The sequence below is a fragment of the Cervus canadensis genome, chromosome 32 (assembly GCF_019320065.1).
Source record: "Cervus canadensis isolate Bull #8, Minnesota chromosome 32, ASM1932006v1, whole genome shotgun sequence".
Classification (NCBI taxonomy): Eukaryota; Metazoa; Chordata; class Mammalia; order Artiodactyla; family Cervidae; genus Cervus; species Cervus canadensis.
Genome location: NC_057417.1, coordinates 2,591,425 through 2,607,141, shown reverse-complemented (window position 1 = coordinate 2,607,141; position 15,717 = coordinate 2,591,425). Strand labels below are relative to the sequence as shown.

General features: G+C 46.2%; 1 protein-coding gene across 3 annotated transcripts in view; it reads left to right on the top strand.

The window, feature by feature from the left end:
• SHISA9 (shisa family member 9) overlaps positions 1-15,717 on the top strand; it is a 528,232-nt gene that overhangs the window by 169,004 nt on the left and 343,511 nt on the right. The window lies entirely within an intron of this gene.

The following is a 15,717-nucleotide window of genomic DNA, read 5'->3' as shown; positions in this document are numbered from 1 at the left end:
GATGCCTTTGGTGATGATTTAGAGATTATTTTCTTCCTTTCTAAGGATGCTTCTGGGCTGTGGAAATGAAATCATTTTTCTGTAATAACTCTTGGTGAATGTGTCACCCCAAATGTTTGGCTCTAAGGATGATTAAAGATTATGTGTGAGGGAGGGAAGAAATAAGGCCAAGGAGACCTTTTGTTGGGCTTTGTCTTCTGAGAGCTCTGCAAACAGTCATTATTAGGAGACATTCCTCCTTTGCTCCATCCTGGTTGTTGAGAAATGAGTCAAACACATCTCTTAAGTACCTGAGGCTGCCAATTGCACTGAAATAATCATCTTGCCACACAATCTATGGCAAAAATACAACTGGCTGACAGACACTGTCTACAGACCCTATTCAGATGAGTCCACCCAACCAAGAAATCCATATGGCTCCAAACTGCAGGAGAGTCACTTCTGTTTTCCTGAATTAAGCTAAACCATACATATTTTTAACCATAAGTTTTTCTTTCCCAGTGGAAGCCAAACTTCAAACACACTAATGGAAAAATAGATTTTTAAAAAAGATGCCACATGAGCTGAGCCCTGTGCTAAGAAGTAGGTATTTGGTCTTCCTTGCAGTTGTCTGTGGGTGGTGGTATTGTTCAGTCGTTCAGTTGTGTCTGATTCTTTGTGACCCCAATGGACTACAGCCGCCAGCCTTCCCTGTCCTTCAGTATCTTCTGGAGTTTGCTCAAATTCATGTCCATTGAGTCAGTGATGCCATCCAACCATCTCATCCTCCATTGCCCCCTTCTCCTCCTGCCCTCAATCTTGCCCAGCATCAGGGTCTTTTCCAATGAGTCGGCTCTTTGCATCAGGTGACCAAAGTATTGGAGCTTCAGCATCAGTCCTTCCAGTGAATATTCAGGGTTGGTTTCCTTTAGGACTGACTGGTTTGATCTCTGTGCTGTCCAAGGGACTCTCAAGAGTCTTCTCCAGCACCACTGTTTGAAAGCATCAATCCTTTGGTGCTCAGTCTTCTTTATGATCCAACTCTCACATCTGTACTTGACTACTGGAAAAACCATAGCATTGACTAGACGGACCTTGGCAGCAAATGATGTCTCTGCTTTTTAATATGCTGTCTAGGTCTGTCATGGATGATTATTTCCCCTTAAGATTAGAAGAACTGAGGCTCAGAAGATTTCAATGAGTTGCTCAAGTTGATACAGCTGTTAGGAATCAAGAAATCCTTTAAGATTCCCTTCTCCTCCTTGCATCCCACCCTTCATCAGTCAAGGGCTGCCGTCTCACCTCCACAATAATGTTTCCAGCCAATCACTTCTTTTCATCTTCTCTGTTCCTACCCTGGTCCAAGTCTCCATGACTTGTTGCTTGGGCTACAACCACACTCTCTCTGCTGCCATTCTAGTCCCCCACAATCCATGCTCACTATAGCGGTCCAGGTATTCCTTTCAAAAGGGGAAATTGTGCTGTTCATCTGAAACTACCACAACGATGTTAATTGACTACACTGCAATACGAAATAAAAAAGTTTAAAGTTTGGAAAAAAGACAAATTAGTTTTTGCTACCATAAAAAAATAAAATGAAAAGGGAAATTGACTATATCACTCCACTATGGCATCCTCCAGAGGTTTCTCGCCCACCTGAATTGCTCTCTGAACACCCCCTCTCATCTGCCTGCAATGAGGAGACCTTAGTTTGATCCCTGGGTCAGGAAGATCCCCTGGAGAAAGACATGGCAACCCACTCCAGTATTCTTGCCTGGAGAACTCCATGGACAGAGGAGTCTGGTGGGCTGCAGTCCACGGGGTCGCAAAGAGCCAGTCGGACACGACTGAGCGACTAAACCACCACCTCCACTTTCTGACCTCACCTTGCCATCTGCCTCCCCCCTCCCTGAGCTCAGCCTCCCCCATCTTTCCTCACAGATCTTAAACCCACCAAGCTCTTTCCTGCCTCAGAGCCTGACATTTGCACTCGTTCTCCTTTCTGCCTGGAATGCTCTGCCTGTAGGTGCTGGATGTGTTTTCATGGTCCAGGTCTCAAGTCAAATGCCACCACCTCACCTGGAGACCCTCTGTGATAATCTCAGCCAGAGACATCTGACCTTATCACCCCTAGTCCCTCCTTTCCATATCACCTACTTTATCTTCTTTAAAACCCCAGCAGTCCCCCCATCAGACATTATTTTGTTTACACAGAAGTTTGCTTAATTTGATGTCTTCCTTACAAGACTGTAACTTTCAAAAGGACAGAAACCATAACTATGTGTTCCTCACCCATACAACCATGCCTGGTACTCAGTTCAACAGACATCTGATGACCGAATAAATGATTCCATCCCTAGGTTTGGAAAAACATGGTCACCCTATATGCCACCAGTTCTTGAAACCCTTTATTCCTACCTGCTTGTTGTGTATTTTAATTTTAAAGGGGCTGAGAGGTGTTGGAAGCTTGCCATTAATAAGGTGCCAGCAATATTACTCAGATCAAAATTTACTCAAGAGCCTGACTCTTGAAGATTTCCCTGGTTGTTTTTGGCATGAGAGGTAGAGTGAGCAACCACGCTGGTTTGCCTGGGTCTACAGGATTTACTGGGATGCGGGACTTTCAGTGTTAAAACTGGGATGCATACATGCGGGCTAACTTGCTTTAGTCATGTCTGACTCTTTGTAGCCCTGTGGACTGTAGCCTGCCAGGCTTCTCTGTCCATGGGATTCTCTAGGCAAGAATACTGGAATGGGTTGTTATGACCTCTTCCAGGGGGATCTTCCCAACTCAGGGATCAAACCCGAGTCTCTTATGCTTCCTGCATTGGCAGGTAGGTTCTTTACCACTAGTGCCACCTGGGAAGCCCCAAACTGGGGTAGTTCCAGATGAAACATTAAGGTTGGCTATCCTAAAGAGAGCAGACCAGCTAACCTGACAACCTGACTTTTTGAAAGACTTCTTTCTTTTGTCTCACTGGGTCTTAGTTGCTGCTCATGGGCTTTCTCCGGCTGCAGTACGTGGACTTCCCATTGGAATGGCTTATGCTTGTTGCAGAGCACAGGCTCCAGGCATGCAGGCTCAGTAGTTGTGGCCCTGTGGCATGCAGAATCTTCCAGGACCAGGAATTAAACCCGTGTCCCCTGCATTGGCAGGTGGATTCTTAACCACTGGACCATCAGGGAAGTCCCCGCAGCCCAACTTTTAACCATTGCTTTGTCTTTCTGCTTCATCTTAACCAAGGATAGTAGAAACACTGTAGATTTAGGTTTAAACAGTGGCCTTATGCAAACCATGTAAAGAGACTCAGTTTTGTTTACGTGGGGAGGGGACTGATCTTTACCTTACAGGGCTAGTGTGAAGGCCACCTAGGAAGCACCTGTGTTGAGCCCACTGCCGCTCATCACTCGGAGCACGTTGGCCCTCAATGAACGTTACGACTTTGCTCTTGCACCTTCTGTGTAACACTGAAGTTTCCCAAGCAGCAAATGATGACTATTCTATTTTAAACTCTCCGATATTTCTGGGAACCAAGGAGTCTTGTAAGTCATTTGACTACACACAAAGCCCTGGAAATTCTTATTGGCGAATCGAGAAGAAGGCCTTTAACTTTCCATCACAGCCTCTTTTTAAAAATAGCTGACAAATTTGACTTATTTTTCAAGGCAACAGTAGGATTTTTGCTGAGGGGGTTTGTGACTCTTCTGGAGATGGTTGTTAAAAAGGCAAATAAGAATGATCTGGTGTGGGGGAGGGTTTAGACTTGCCTCAGGCAGATGCTTCAATGAGAGCAACATCTTGTACATGGGCTGCCTCTCTCTGGCCTCTGCCTGCACCTCCAGCCCCATCATGACCTATGTTCCCATTACTCTCTGCCTTCTAGGCATGCAGCCCTCCTTTTAGTGCTAGGAAATTTTCACTGTCCCTGCTGCCACAGGACCTTTGCACATGCTACTCTGTCTGACTGCTTCACTATTCTCTCTAGTCTAAAACAAGTTAGCTGCTACCTGTTCATCTAAATAGCTCTTCCTTGGGGAAACATTCCCCAATACCTCCAAATCAAATCTTTTTACCCTCTGCTCTTAAAGTGTCCCAGTGATCACAGCTACAAGTTCACATCTGTGTGTCTCTTTGTTACATTAGTAGCCCTCCCTGCAATTTGGCCATATTCATTATCATCATAGCTCACCCCTTTATAATTCCTTTTCTGTGTCCAGCAGTGTTCTAAGCATCTGTACTCATATTAGTTTGTGGAATCCACACAATGATCTCATGAGTTTGGTACTATGAATGTGCCCATTATACAGATGAGGACACTGAGCCACATTGAAAGTAAGTGATTTCCCTAAGATCATGCTGCCAGTAAATAGAACTGGGATTAGAACTCAGGCACCCATGTTCTAGAATCTGTGCTTGTAACCCCTAGTCTATTCTGTTTCCTTTAGGTAGTAACCATGTTGATTTCTGCTGCTCACTGTCTCTCTAAATCTAGCACAAGATAAGCTCCACCTAAGTATTTTGGGGATGAATGAATATTTCTCTCTCTAATTCTGTGCCCTGAAGCCTCTATTTCCTTATTCTGTTTTTTGAAAAGTATTTATTTGTTTATTTGGTTGCACTAGGTTTTAGTTGTGACATGTGAGATCTAGTTCCCTGACCAGGAATTGAACCCAGGCCTCCTGCACTGGGAGCGTAGAATCTTAGCCACTAGGGAAATCCCTCTTTGTTCTTTTTTTTAAACTGGAGTATAATTACTTTATGGTGTTGTATTAGTTTCTGCTGCACAACAACATGAATCAGCTCTCAGTTTACTGTTTCCTTAACCTTGGTGATGGTCACAGGAAGGTCCTTAAACTCCCAGCTTGAATCCCAGTCACCTGGGAACTATAATGTGACTCTGGGGGACCCACTGAAGAATGAGGCAGCATCCCACTCTGATTTACAATAGCTGAGCAGATGCTAAATTCACCCTCTATGTCACCCACCTGCTTCCTTCACAGAACTCTAGAGGCCAGGCCCAACCCGGAGAAACACTGAGATACATTCTTGGGTAGCAGAGAAGTCTGTGGAATCACCGAGGGTGCAGCAGGGTTGACATTCTGCTATTCATGACTCAACCAAAGCGTTTTTAGAAAACTTTCCTCTGGGCTCAACTGAGAGTGGCTGAAGAACTATCACATGTCCTTGGTGAGAACCCATGAGCCCTTGGTGGGTGGAGGCCTCGGGGCTGCCATCTAGACCTATGGACTCTGGTGGGTGCCATAACACGTGGTTTTCATGATGCTTGGGACCCTCATGTTCTGACTGGGTTTCAGGTCTGGCTTCCTTGGTAGACCGTGAATTCTAGGAGAGCATGGACTCCCCAGGACACCTTTCGGGGTCTGACACATAGCAGGAGCCCCGGAAATATCAGCAGAGTGGATGCATGAGATATAGGGGTCATTTTCTTAAATAGACTGAATTGTGGAATGCTTTACCCTGGGGCAGCAGAAGAGGAGGGAAATCCTGCATGCATCACTTAGCACTAAATGACATCAAGTGTGCTGGGGATGTTCACTTTGTTTGGAGAGGCATTGGCAGGAGGAGAGAAGTGCCTTTTTCCAGGGTGTAGGCAAACCAGACTTCATCTACACGGAAGGGCTCAATCACTGAATAGGGGGCTGAACACAAGGAAATAAAAGCCCACTGTCTAAATCCATCTCTTTTGGTAATGGGATCTGCATTGGTCCATCTATGTTGGAATCACCCTGAACATCAAAGACAGATATGTAGACCACCGTTAGAGCTGGAGAGGGACTCCTACAATGGATAAGACTAGGTCGGAATCAGGTATGCGATGGTGAATTTAAGGGGTGACAGCAAGCATGCTCTGCGATCTGATTGCCTGAGTTCAATTCCAGGGTCTGCTCCTGAATGAGCTCTGTGGTCTTAGCTAAGTGACTGCTCTTTTCCTATCTATGAGATGTGCCTCCCACCTCATGGTGTCATGGCTGAGGACCAAATGAATCAGGATACACAGAGCGCTCAGAAGACTGCCGAGGATAGCATGGGTGCTATAGAGGCATTAATTCATTAGGATGGGAAAGGGGTACGTTTCTTTTTGGGGGCTGGCTAAGCCTCCAGTATTATCAGGAAGAAGTGGCAGAAAGTATTATAGACACAGGAGTTTTGGGGAGACAGTGAGTCTGGCAGGTTTGTACCTTTGTATGTTTAGGTTGAAGACTGGCTCTGGGACTCATTAGCTGTGAGGCTTGTTGCTGTTCAGTCACTCAGTCATGTCTGACTCTTTGTGACCCCAAGGACTGCAGCACACAGGGCTTCTCTGTCCTTCACCATCTCCCGGAGTTTGCTCAAACTCGTCCATTGAGTCAGTGATGCCTTCCAACCATCTCATCCTTTGTCATCCCCTTCTCCTCCTGCCTCCCATCTTTCCCGGGATCAAGGTCTTTTCCAATGAGTCAGTTCTTTGCATCAGGTGGCCAGAGTATTGGAGCTTCAGCTTCAGCATCAGTCCTTCCAATGAATATTCAGGACTGATTTCCTTTAGGATAGACTGGTTGGATCTCTTTGCAGTCCAAGGGACTCTCGAGAGTCTTCTCCAACACCCCAGATCAAAAGCATCAATTCTTTGGTGCTCAGCTTTCTTTATGGTTCAACTCTCACATCCATACATGACTATTGGAAAAACCATAGCTTTGTCTAGATGGAGTTTTGCTGGCAAAGTAATGTCCTGCTTTTTAATATGATGTCCATGTTGGTCATAGCTTTTCTTCCAAGGATCAAGTGTCTTTTAATTTCGTGGCTGCAGTCACCATCTGCAGTGATTTTGGAGCTCAAGAAAATAAAAGTCTGTCACTGTTTCTAAGAGGCTAGCAAAGGCGAAAATGGCCTTGGTGCAGTGGCCCTGCCAGAGTACACGACTGAGTTTGAGTATGTGATGTTCTCCAGGCTGGGGCCTTGTACAGAGCTGAGGTTCCCAGAGTGCCCACCCAGCTGCCCTGGCTTTCTAGGAGGCAAACTGCTAGGCATGGACTCCCACGTATGGAAGGTGACTGGCAGGGATCCCCAATTCCCTGTATAATGCTTACTAAAAATGCAGACTATTGGGGCTCATCACAGACCAGAGAATCAGAGTTTGGGGAGCGAGGGCCTGGGAACCTGCATTTTGAATCCACTCCCAAGGGGATCTGATGCGTTATACTGTTTGAGAACTTACTCTAGCAGGTCATTCTTAACCAAGAGTGCACCTCAAAATTGCCTCAGGTCTAATCTTAGACCATTTGACCAGAGTATGTGTGGGCTGTGTGTTTGTGGATGAATATTTGGGAAAGTGTGTCTGTGTGTACTCTTTGCATTCATCAATCAGACGTTCTGATGAGGTCGTGTAATGAGTTGAATTGTGCATGTGTGTGTGTGTGTGTGTGTGTGTTCACGTGTGCTCTGTCGTGTCCGATTCTTTGCAGCCCCGTGGACTGTAACCCACCAGGCTCCTCAGCCCATGGAGTTTTCCAGGCAAGAGTACTGAAGTGAGTTGCCATTTCCTCCTCCAGTGGATCTTCCCAGCCCAAGGACTGAACCCAAGTTGAACTGTGTCTCCCCCTAAATGTATATGTCGAAGTCCCAGGACCTCGGAATGTGACTTTATTAAAAAATGGGCTCCTGACAGAGGCAGTCAAGTTAAAATGAGGTCAGAGGGGTCGGCCCTACTCCAATATGACTGATGTCCTCATTAAAGGGGACACTTGGGCGAAGAGATACATGGGGTCAGAGGGAGAGAGACGGAGGGAAAGGACGATGTAAAGAGATACAGGGAGAAGACGGCCATCTCCAAGACAAGGAGAGAGACTGGGAGCACATCCTTCCCTCACGGCCCCAAAGGGGATCAGCCCTGCCGACACCCTGGTTTTGTGGGAGAATGAAGCTAAGCCCCCCAGTCTCTGGTACTTGGTTAGCACGGCCCTGGGAAACCAATACTCCAGTACTCTTGTCTGGAAAATCCCATGGATGGAGGAGCCTGGTAGGCTGCGGTCCATGGGGTCGCTAAGAGTTGGACACGACTGAGCGACTTCACTTTCCCTTTTCACTTTCACACATTAGAGAAGGAAATGGAAACCCACTCCTGTGTTCTTGCCTGGGGAATCCCAGGGACGGGGGAGCCTGGTGGGCTGCCGTCTATGGGGTCACACGGAGTCAGACAGGACTGAAGCGACTTAGCAGCAGCAGCAGCAGGAAACTAGTACAGGAGTGACTACTATTATTATCCCCATCTTACAGGTGAGTAACTGGAATTCAGGAAGCTCATTCTCCCGGTGAAAACCATCCAGGTTTCTCCCTCCCGTCCTTCCTTGGCCAGGCACTGCTGGTGAGGGCGGCAATGTGTGGACCGTGCTTTCCCTGGGGAGCATGACTGCGTTTGGAAGAAACAGATGAGGTTGAAGTCTCCTGTTCTTCATCTGGTTAACTGGAGGCATGAGACTTGTTTTGGTTTTTAATTAATTTTTTAAAATGGAAGGATAATTGCTTTACAATATTGGTTTCATTCCTGCCGTACGTCAACGTGATTTATTCAGTGGTGTACATATGTCCCCTCCCTCCTGAACCTCCCTCCCACCTCCCACCATTTCTCACCCCTCTTGGTTGTTACAGAGCCCCGGTTTGAGTTCCGTGAGTCACACAACAATTTCCCTTTCATCACTGGGTAGTATTCCACTGTATATGTCTGCCACAGCTTCTTTATCCATTCATCTGTCAATGGACATCTAGGTTGCTTCCATGTCCTAGTTATTGCAAATAGTGCTGCAATGAACATTAGTTCACACGTGTCTTTTTAAAGTACAATGTTGTGTTAATTTCTACTCTACAGCAGAGTGATCCACGTATGTTGTTCAGTCACTAAATCATGTCCGATTCTTTGTGACCCCATGGAATGCAGCATGCCGGGCTCCTCTGTTCTCTACTGTCTCCTGGAGTTTGCTCAAATTCATGTCCACTAAGTCAGTGATGCTACAGTATCTTATATCTTATATTTCAGAATCCTTTTCCATTTATCACAGGGTATTGAATACAGTTCCCTGTGTATACTGTATGACCTTGTTTATCCACTCTATATATAATCATTTGCATCTTCTAATATCAAACTCCCAATCCATCCCTCCCCCACCTACTTCCCCCTTGGCAACCACAAGTCTCTTCTCTATATTTGTGAGTCTGTTTCTGTTTGGTAGGTAAGTTCATTTGTGTCATGTTCTAGATTCCACATATAAGTGATGTTGCATGATATTTATCTTTGTTTGATTTACTTTGCTTGTTATGATAATCTCTAGGTCCATCCATGTTGCTACAAATGCATTGTTTCATTCTTCTTTATGACTGAGTAGTGTTCCATCGTGGATATGGACCACATTTTCTTTAGCCATTCATCAGTTTTTTAACCTCTCTCTGGGCCCCAGTTTTCTTCTCTGAGAAGTGTGGAGAGTGAAGCTGATCATAAAGTGTGTATGTGTGCTCGGTTGCTCAGTCCCGTCCGACTCTTTCGCAGCCCCATGGACAGTCGCCCACCAGGCTCCTCTGTCTATAGGATTCTCCAGGCAAAAATACTGGAGTGGATTGCCATTTCCTCCTCCAGGTGATCTTCCTGATCCAGGGATCGAACCCATGTCTCCTACACTGGCAGGTGGATTCTTTACCACTGCGCCACCTGAGAAGCCCAAAGCTGATCATAGAGGGTGATTGTACAGACTGGAAGGAATAATGCCTGGGAACAGTCTAGAGTGGCGCTGGGCATAACAGCACTCCCAGTCCATGGCACCTGCTGCTGTTGCTACTTGAATCAGATGGCGTCCCTTCAAGTCAAGGCGCGTGGGGTGGGGGACAGGAACCTTTGCTTCCCAATGTTCTCATCTCCATTGAGACCAATGGATCTGGCAGGTAGAAGCAGGGTTTGGTTATTCCCCTGCCACTTGGAAACTTATCTCCTTAAACATAGTAAACAGCAGGGATGCTCTTTCAGGCCCTCCACACGGGACTTGCTACGGCTACAAGCAAGACGTACTAGAATAGGCTTCCGAAGCCTTTGCATATGCTCTGTGCTCCAGCCAGAGATATAAATATGCCTCACACACAGCGTTAAAAGAATCGTTCTGCAGCCTACACAGATGTCAAAATAATAACAGGATGATGCCAGGCAAGGAAATATTTTTGATGACTCTTCCCCCATCTAGAGTTATATAATACATTTTTGGGGGTTGCTATTGTTGTTAAGGGAAGTAACCTGAAGGTTGGTGAGGTTCAAGGTCTAAGACTGTCGGATGCAGGCAAAGCCTTTGATCTGGGCGGATTTATGCACTGCCTGCTTTAAGGGGAGCATGGATATGAGGTCACTTTGGATGATTCTTTGGGGACAGATGAGATGCTGCTGGACTGGGAGTGCCTAATGGTTTGGTTGTGTTGACTTGGTACATTTATCGAGCACTTACTATGTGCCGGGCACTGGGCTCAGTGCTGGGGGGAGACTGAAAGGAGCAGGCTGCCCTTTGGAGCTTGCAATCCTTTGGGAAGAGGCAATCTCAAACCAAGTAACAGGCCAAAAGGTAAACAGTTGCAAGGTGTGATTCCTCCTATAAAGGAAACAAGCAAGAGGCAGAGAGAGTGAGACATGAGGTGATGGGAAGATTTCTCCAAGAATGAAGCATTTAAGCCAAGACTCAAAGGACAGAAATGATGGAGCCATTGAATAGTGGAAAGTTGAAAGTGTTAGTCACTCAGTCGTGTCTGACTCTTTGCCACCCTGTGGACTGTAGCCCACCAGGCTCCTCTGTCCATGGGATTCTCCAAGCAGGAATACTGGAGTGGGTAGCCATTTCCTTCTCCAGGGGCGATTCCTGATCCAAGGATTGAACCCATGTCTCCTGCATTGCAGGTGGATTCTTTATAGTCTGAGCCATCAGGGAAGCCCAAACAGAAGGATCCATGTAAGGTCCTTCAGGCTGGAAAGAGCTGAGGAAGGAAGAGAAGAAAAACGGGGCTAGACTTCAGGTGGAGGGGGAGTGGGAAATGATGGCAGCTAAGTGTCCAGTTAAGTGATTATTTTTATTATCTGATGATTCTTGTTACCCGAAATCTGTTGCAGCTAGGGTTGCTAAATAACATATAGTGTGCCCAGATAAGTCGGATTTCAAATAAGCGACAGACAACTCTTAGTGTAAGTAGGTCCCCAATATTGCATGGGATCTATACTAAAATTGATTTATTTATTTTTGTTTATCTGGATTTCAAATTTAACTGAGCATCTTGTCTTTTTATTTGCTGAATCGGCAGCCCTAACTAGAGTGATCAACTAACTCCATGCAGACTGGGAAGATAGTGCAGTGTTGAGAGAAATCTCGTGGGCAAAGATGATGACTTGTTTTGGCCCTGGCAGTTCTGTGGCGTAGAGTGAGAACTGTGGGGAGGCACAATGGACTGTGCTGTGACCCAGAGCAGGTTGCCTAACCTCTCTGTGTCCCAGCTGCCACAGCCGAAAAATAGAGATTCCAGTTTAGGTCTGAAGTACCTCAGCTGGTTTTACTGAGGCGTCATTTGCAGGATGTTTGCTCAAGTGCTGTGAAAAGCCCTAGGATTTTTATTATTTGAGGGTATGAGTTATCATACGTGAGCCCCTGACATCAATTGGTTGCTTAGGAGTTTCCTGTCCAAGGTTGAAGAGGGTATTACTGCTTATTCCTTAACCACAGGCTCTAATTTGGCTTGGCACAGTTACTCACTCTGTCTTTATTTTAAATGTTGACACGGTTTTATCACAGATTTTTTTTAATTAACTTTTTAAATTATTGCATGAAAATATTATTTATCTTGATGGCTCAGTGTTTTGGTGCCCACCTCTTATATTTTACATGCAAGGAGAAGAGCTCACTTGCTTTCACCTTAGTCTTGGTTTCTTTTTCCTTTTGGCTGCACTGTGAGTCCTGTGGGGCCTTTGTTACCCAGCCAGGGATGGAACCTGTGCCCCCTGCTTTGGCAGTGTGGAGTCTTAACCACTGGGCCGCCAGGAAGTCCCCTAGTCCTGGTTTCTTAGGGAGAGACAGTATCATGAGTCAGACACACTTGCTGTGAGTGCTTCCAGACCCACGGCTTACTGGCGGAGTGACTCTCAGTGCCTTAGTGTCTCATGGTGCCTTAGTTTCCCTATCTGTAAAATGGGTTTAATAAAAGCAGGTGTCTCAGCGTTGGTTGTAACCTTAACTGAGGAAAAAAAAAGTTCATGTCAAGTGCTTAAGACAGTGCCTGGCATCTACAAAGTGTTAAAAACACCTCTCCTTTCCTGTTAGAGCCTCAGTTTCCTCATCTGTAAAGTGAGGACCACACGAGCTTCTATCTCAGTGATTTCTTATGGTGCATCCATGAGACAATTATGCAGAATGTCTGCATGTCAGGATCCTTCAGCATCCTCTCCTGTCTTTACACCAGGAAAGCAGGTTATTGTTATGTATTGGGCATTTTTATTACTTCTCGCCACTTTCCAGCAGGGGTGGGTGGTGGCTTCTCATCAGGGGCACAGAGGTGGCAGAGACTATGACAGAGATCTGGACAGTGGGGATCCTGAAGCCAAGGCCAGTGCAAATGCGCCAACTCGGAGAGTGGGTGTGCTGACTGTGACCCTGAAAAATCAAGCCCGGAGCGTTCTGGCATTAGGAAAATGCACGTGTTTCCCCAGCAGCACTCTTTGGGCAGCCCCCACCCATTTCTGAGCTTGACTTAGCCTGTGTCTGTGACCCCCCCGCCCACCCCTCAGCCCTGTCCAGCGCTCTTGAGGCTTCCTGGCTGAGGCAGGCTCTGAGTGGCTTTCCTGCACCTCTGGATCCAAGACTTCACTGTCGCCCCATTTTCTGTATTTTACCTTTCAGCTCTCAATTTCTGCAGCTGAGAGCTGAAACTCAAAGAGGTGTCATGGCAGGTCACGGTCACTCATTTGTGTGAATGTGCTAAGTTGCTTTCATCGTGACCGACTCTGTGTGACCCCATGGACTGTAGGCCTCCAGGCTCCTCTGTGCATGGGGTTCTTCAGGCAAGAATACTGGAGTGGGTTGCCATGCCCTCCTCCGGGGATCTTCCCAACCCAGGGATTGAACCTGTGTCTCTTACATCTACCTGCATTGGCAGGTGGGTTCTTTACCACTAGTGCCACCACTCATTTAGTTGACAGGTATTTGTTGAGCACCTACTGTGTCCTGGGCACTTCTGCAGATGCTGGGGTTTCAGTAGGAAATGAACAGAGACAGGTCCTTACAGTTAGGAAGCTTACCCTTGTCTTCCCGTTGTGGTGGCAGGTGAAAGACAAGAGAACAAAGGGTTGAGTGAGCTGTGATGGGGTAGAAAGTAACCTGGGCCAAGGGGGAGGGCGATGGGGAGGAGGTACCCAGGAGAGGGGCAGTCTCACCAAGGTGTGATCTTTGAGCTCAGACCTGATGGACCACGTACTGCATCCGTCCTTGAGCTCTGCATCTTCACCTGCTTGCTGGGGATAAATCCTCCCTCTCAGGAGGACGGTGAGAAATAGACATCAGGCAAAACTTAGTCTCCTCCTCTTAATGGGATCAGTCTGGCCTTAGCCAAAGAGATCGCGCCTTTATCTCCCCTGGGTCTCCTAGGTCCTGGACCTCATTTAACAAGGATGCCAGTCACACCTGTGCTTCACTCCTTGCGTGCTCCCTCTGGTCCTCTGCATCCTGGACAAGGAGCACACATTATTGGTGATGGTCTTCTCTCCCTCTCTCTCTAACCCTTCCTCAGCCTCTCTCATCCCTCCTCTTCTCTCTTCCCTTTTTTCCTTCCTCTTTCTGTCTCTTCTCTCCATCATGCTGGTTGGACCCCAGTCAGGATACCAGCTCATCCTTAGGGTCAGCTGGATGTACCTATAAACAAGAAATTTGGGGAGAGGAGAGGACAGAGTTCAAGGTCAAAACCACGTCCAGGGCTCCAACTGAAACTAGCGCTGTTCCCATGGAAAAGACACGTTTATTCAGGCACTTGATGTAAAAATGATAACTTCAGGTGGCCTTTTACTCATTTCTAGCTCTCGGGTGAGACTTTTTTTTTCCTCTTTTTAAATGCTTTTAATGTTCTTTGCTTACTTTGACAATTCAGTTGCTATGGAAGAAGGTTAGAAGGCTTGCTATGTTTTCCCACACCATGGCTCGTCTGTAGAGAGGAACAGAGAAAGGAAAATTAAGTTTCAGAACCAAGGTGTTAAGTCCTTTGAATTCTGCAAGAAAGGCAGAAGCAGCGACTGTCGTCTGGAGCTCCCAGAATCTCTGCTTGTCAGGATGACTTGGCAAGTCTTTCATCACTCTGAACTAGACCTTGACAACACACTGACTGCCACAGCTCAATCTGTGTGCAGGCCTGGGTCCTGTGTACCCATGGTGTGTGAACGGTCCTTTGTGCCAGGGTCTGTTGATAATTCATGCTAGTAGCCTGGCCTCAAGAAAAGGTGTGGGCCAGTGAAAGATCAGGGTTTAAATCCCAGTCCTGCAACCTGCTATCCAAAGGGGCTCCTCTGATCTGTCGACTCAAAGCAGCCCCCTGGATTAGTCTCTGTCCCTCACCAAGGAGGGCTGATCACTATCCTCTGTTTCCCTGTCTCCCAGGGACAAGATAGAATCACTATTCTCCTTCTATTTTAATGTAAGTTCAGAGTGGCTCTGTGACTTGATTTAACCAATGAAGTGTAAATAGAAGTGACGGGTGTCACTTCTCAGGTGAAGCTTTAAGGGCCAGCGTGTGATTTTCTGGGTCCTTGGCCCCTGTCCGTGGAGATGGAACATGCTAAGAGGAAGCCTCCATCACGGTCCCCCAGGGACTAGAGTAAACATAGCCCTCTTCTGCCTGCATTTCACCTGGGGTGTGAATGAGAGCTGGACCAGCCATTGAGACTTAGGGCTTGTTTGTTACTGCAGCATAACTTAATGGATCCTGACATATACAATATCACCTTCAAGTGTTCTCTTTTTTTCTCTATAGCACTTATTAATCACCATCATCATGGTAGTTATGTTTTGCATATTTCTTTGTTTTATGCCTCTTTTCTCTAAACTATAAATTCCCTGAGAACCATTTTTTTGTGGTTGTTTATTGGTGTTCAGTGGAGTAACCCTGTTATCCTGAAGGGTGCCTAGTACATGGTAGGCACTCAGTTAATATATGTGTTGAATGAATTCATTAATAATGTGGTTAATGTGGTAAGGTCACTTCACTTCTATGAGCCTCACATTCCTTGTCCGTAAAATGGGAATATTAATCATATCTGCCTCATAGGGACATGTTGAGAATTAAAGGAATAAAGGTAAAGGATCTTCCACCCTGCCTGGCACATAGTAAGGGTGCAGTAAACATATGCTATTATTTTTGTAGTGATTGTCAGGGCCTCTGTGATCAGTTACTTTTAACAGAAATGTTTATGTTGTTCTTCAGACCTGTGGAAGATTCTTTAGCAAAGGGATTGCATTGTTACATTGAAATCCAGGATCTTCATTCATAGAGGATCTAGAAGCCTTGTCCTAAGTGTTTGCTTTTAGATCACAGGCTGGACTTGGAATTTGGAGAAAGTTCCCCTTCTATATTGGACTGGAGCACCTTCAGGCCCCCTCAAGCTTTACTTATTTATCTCTTTCATTTTGTTTGTTTGAGCACTTTGTCTCTCTTTGTATCTGTGTCTATGTGTGTGTGTATGCTCAGTCACT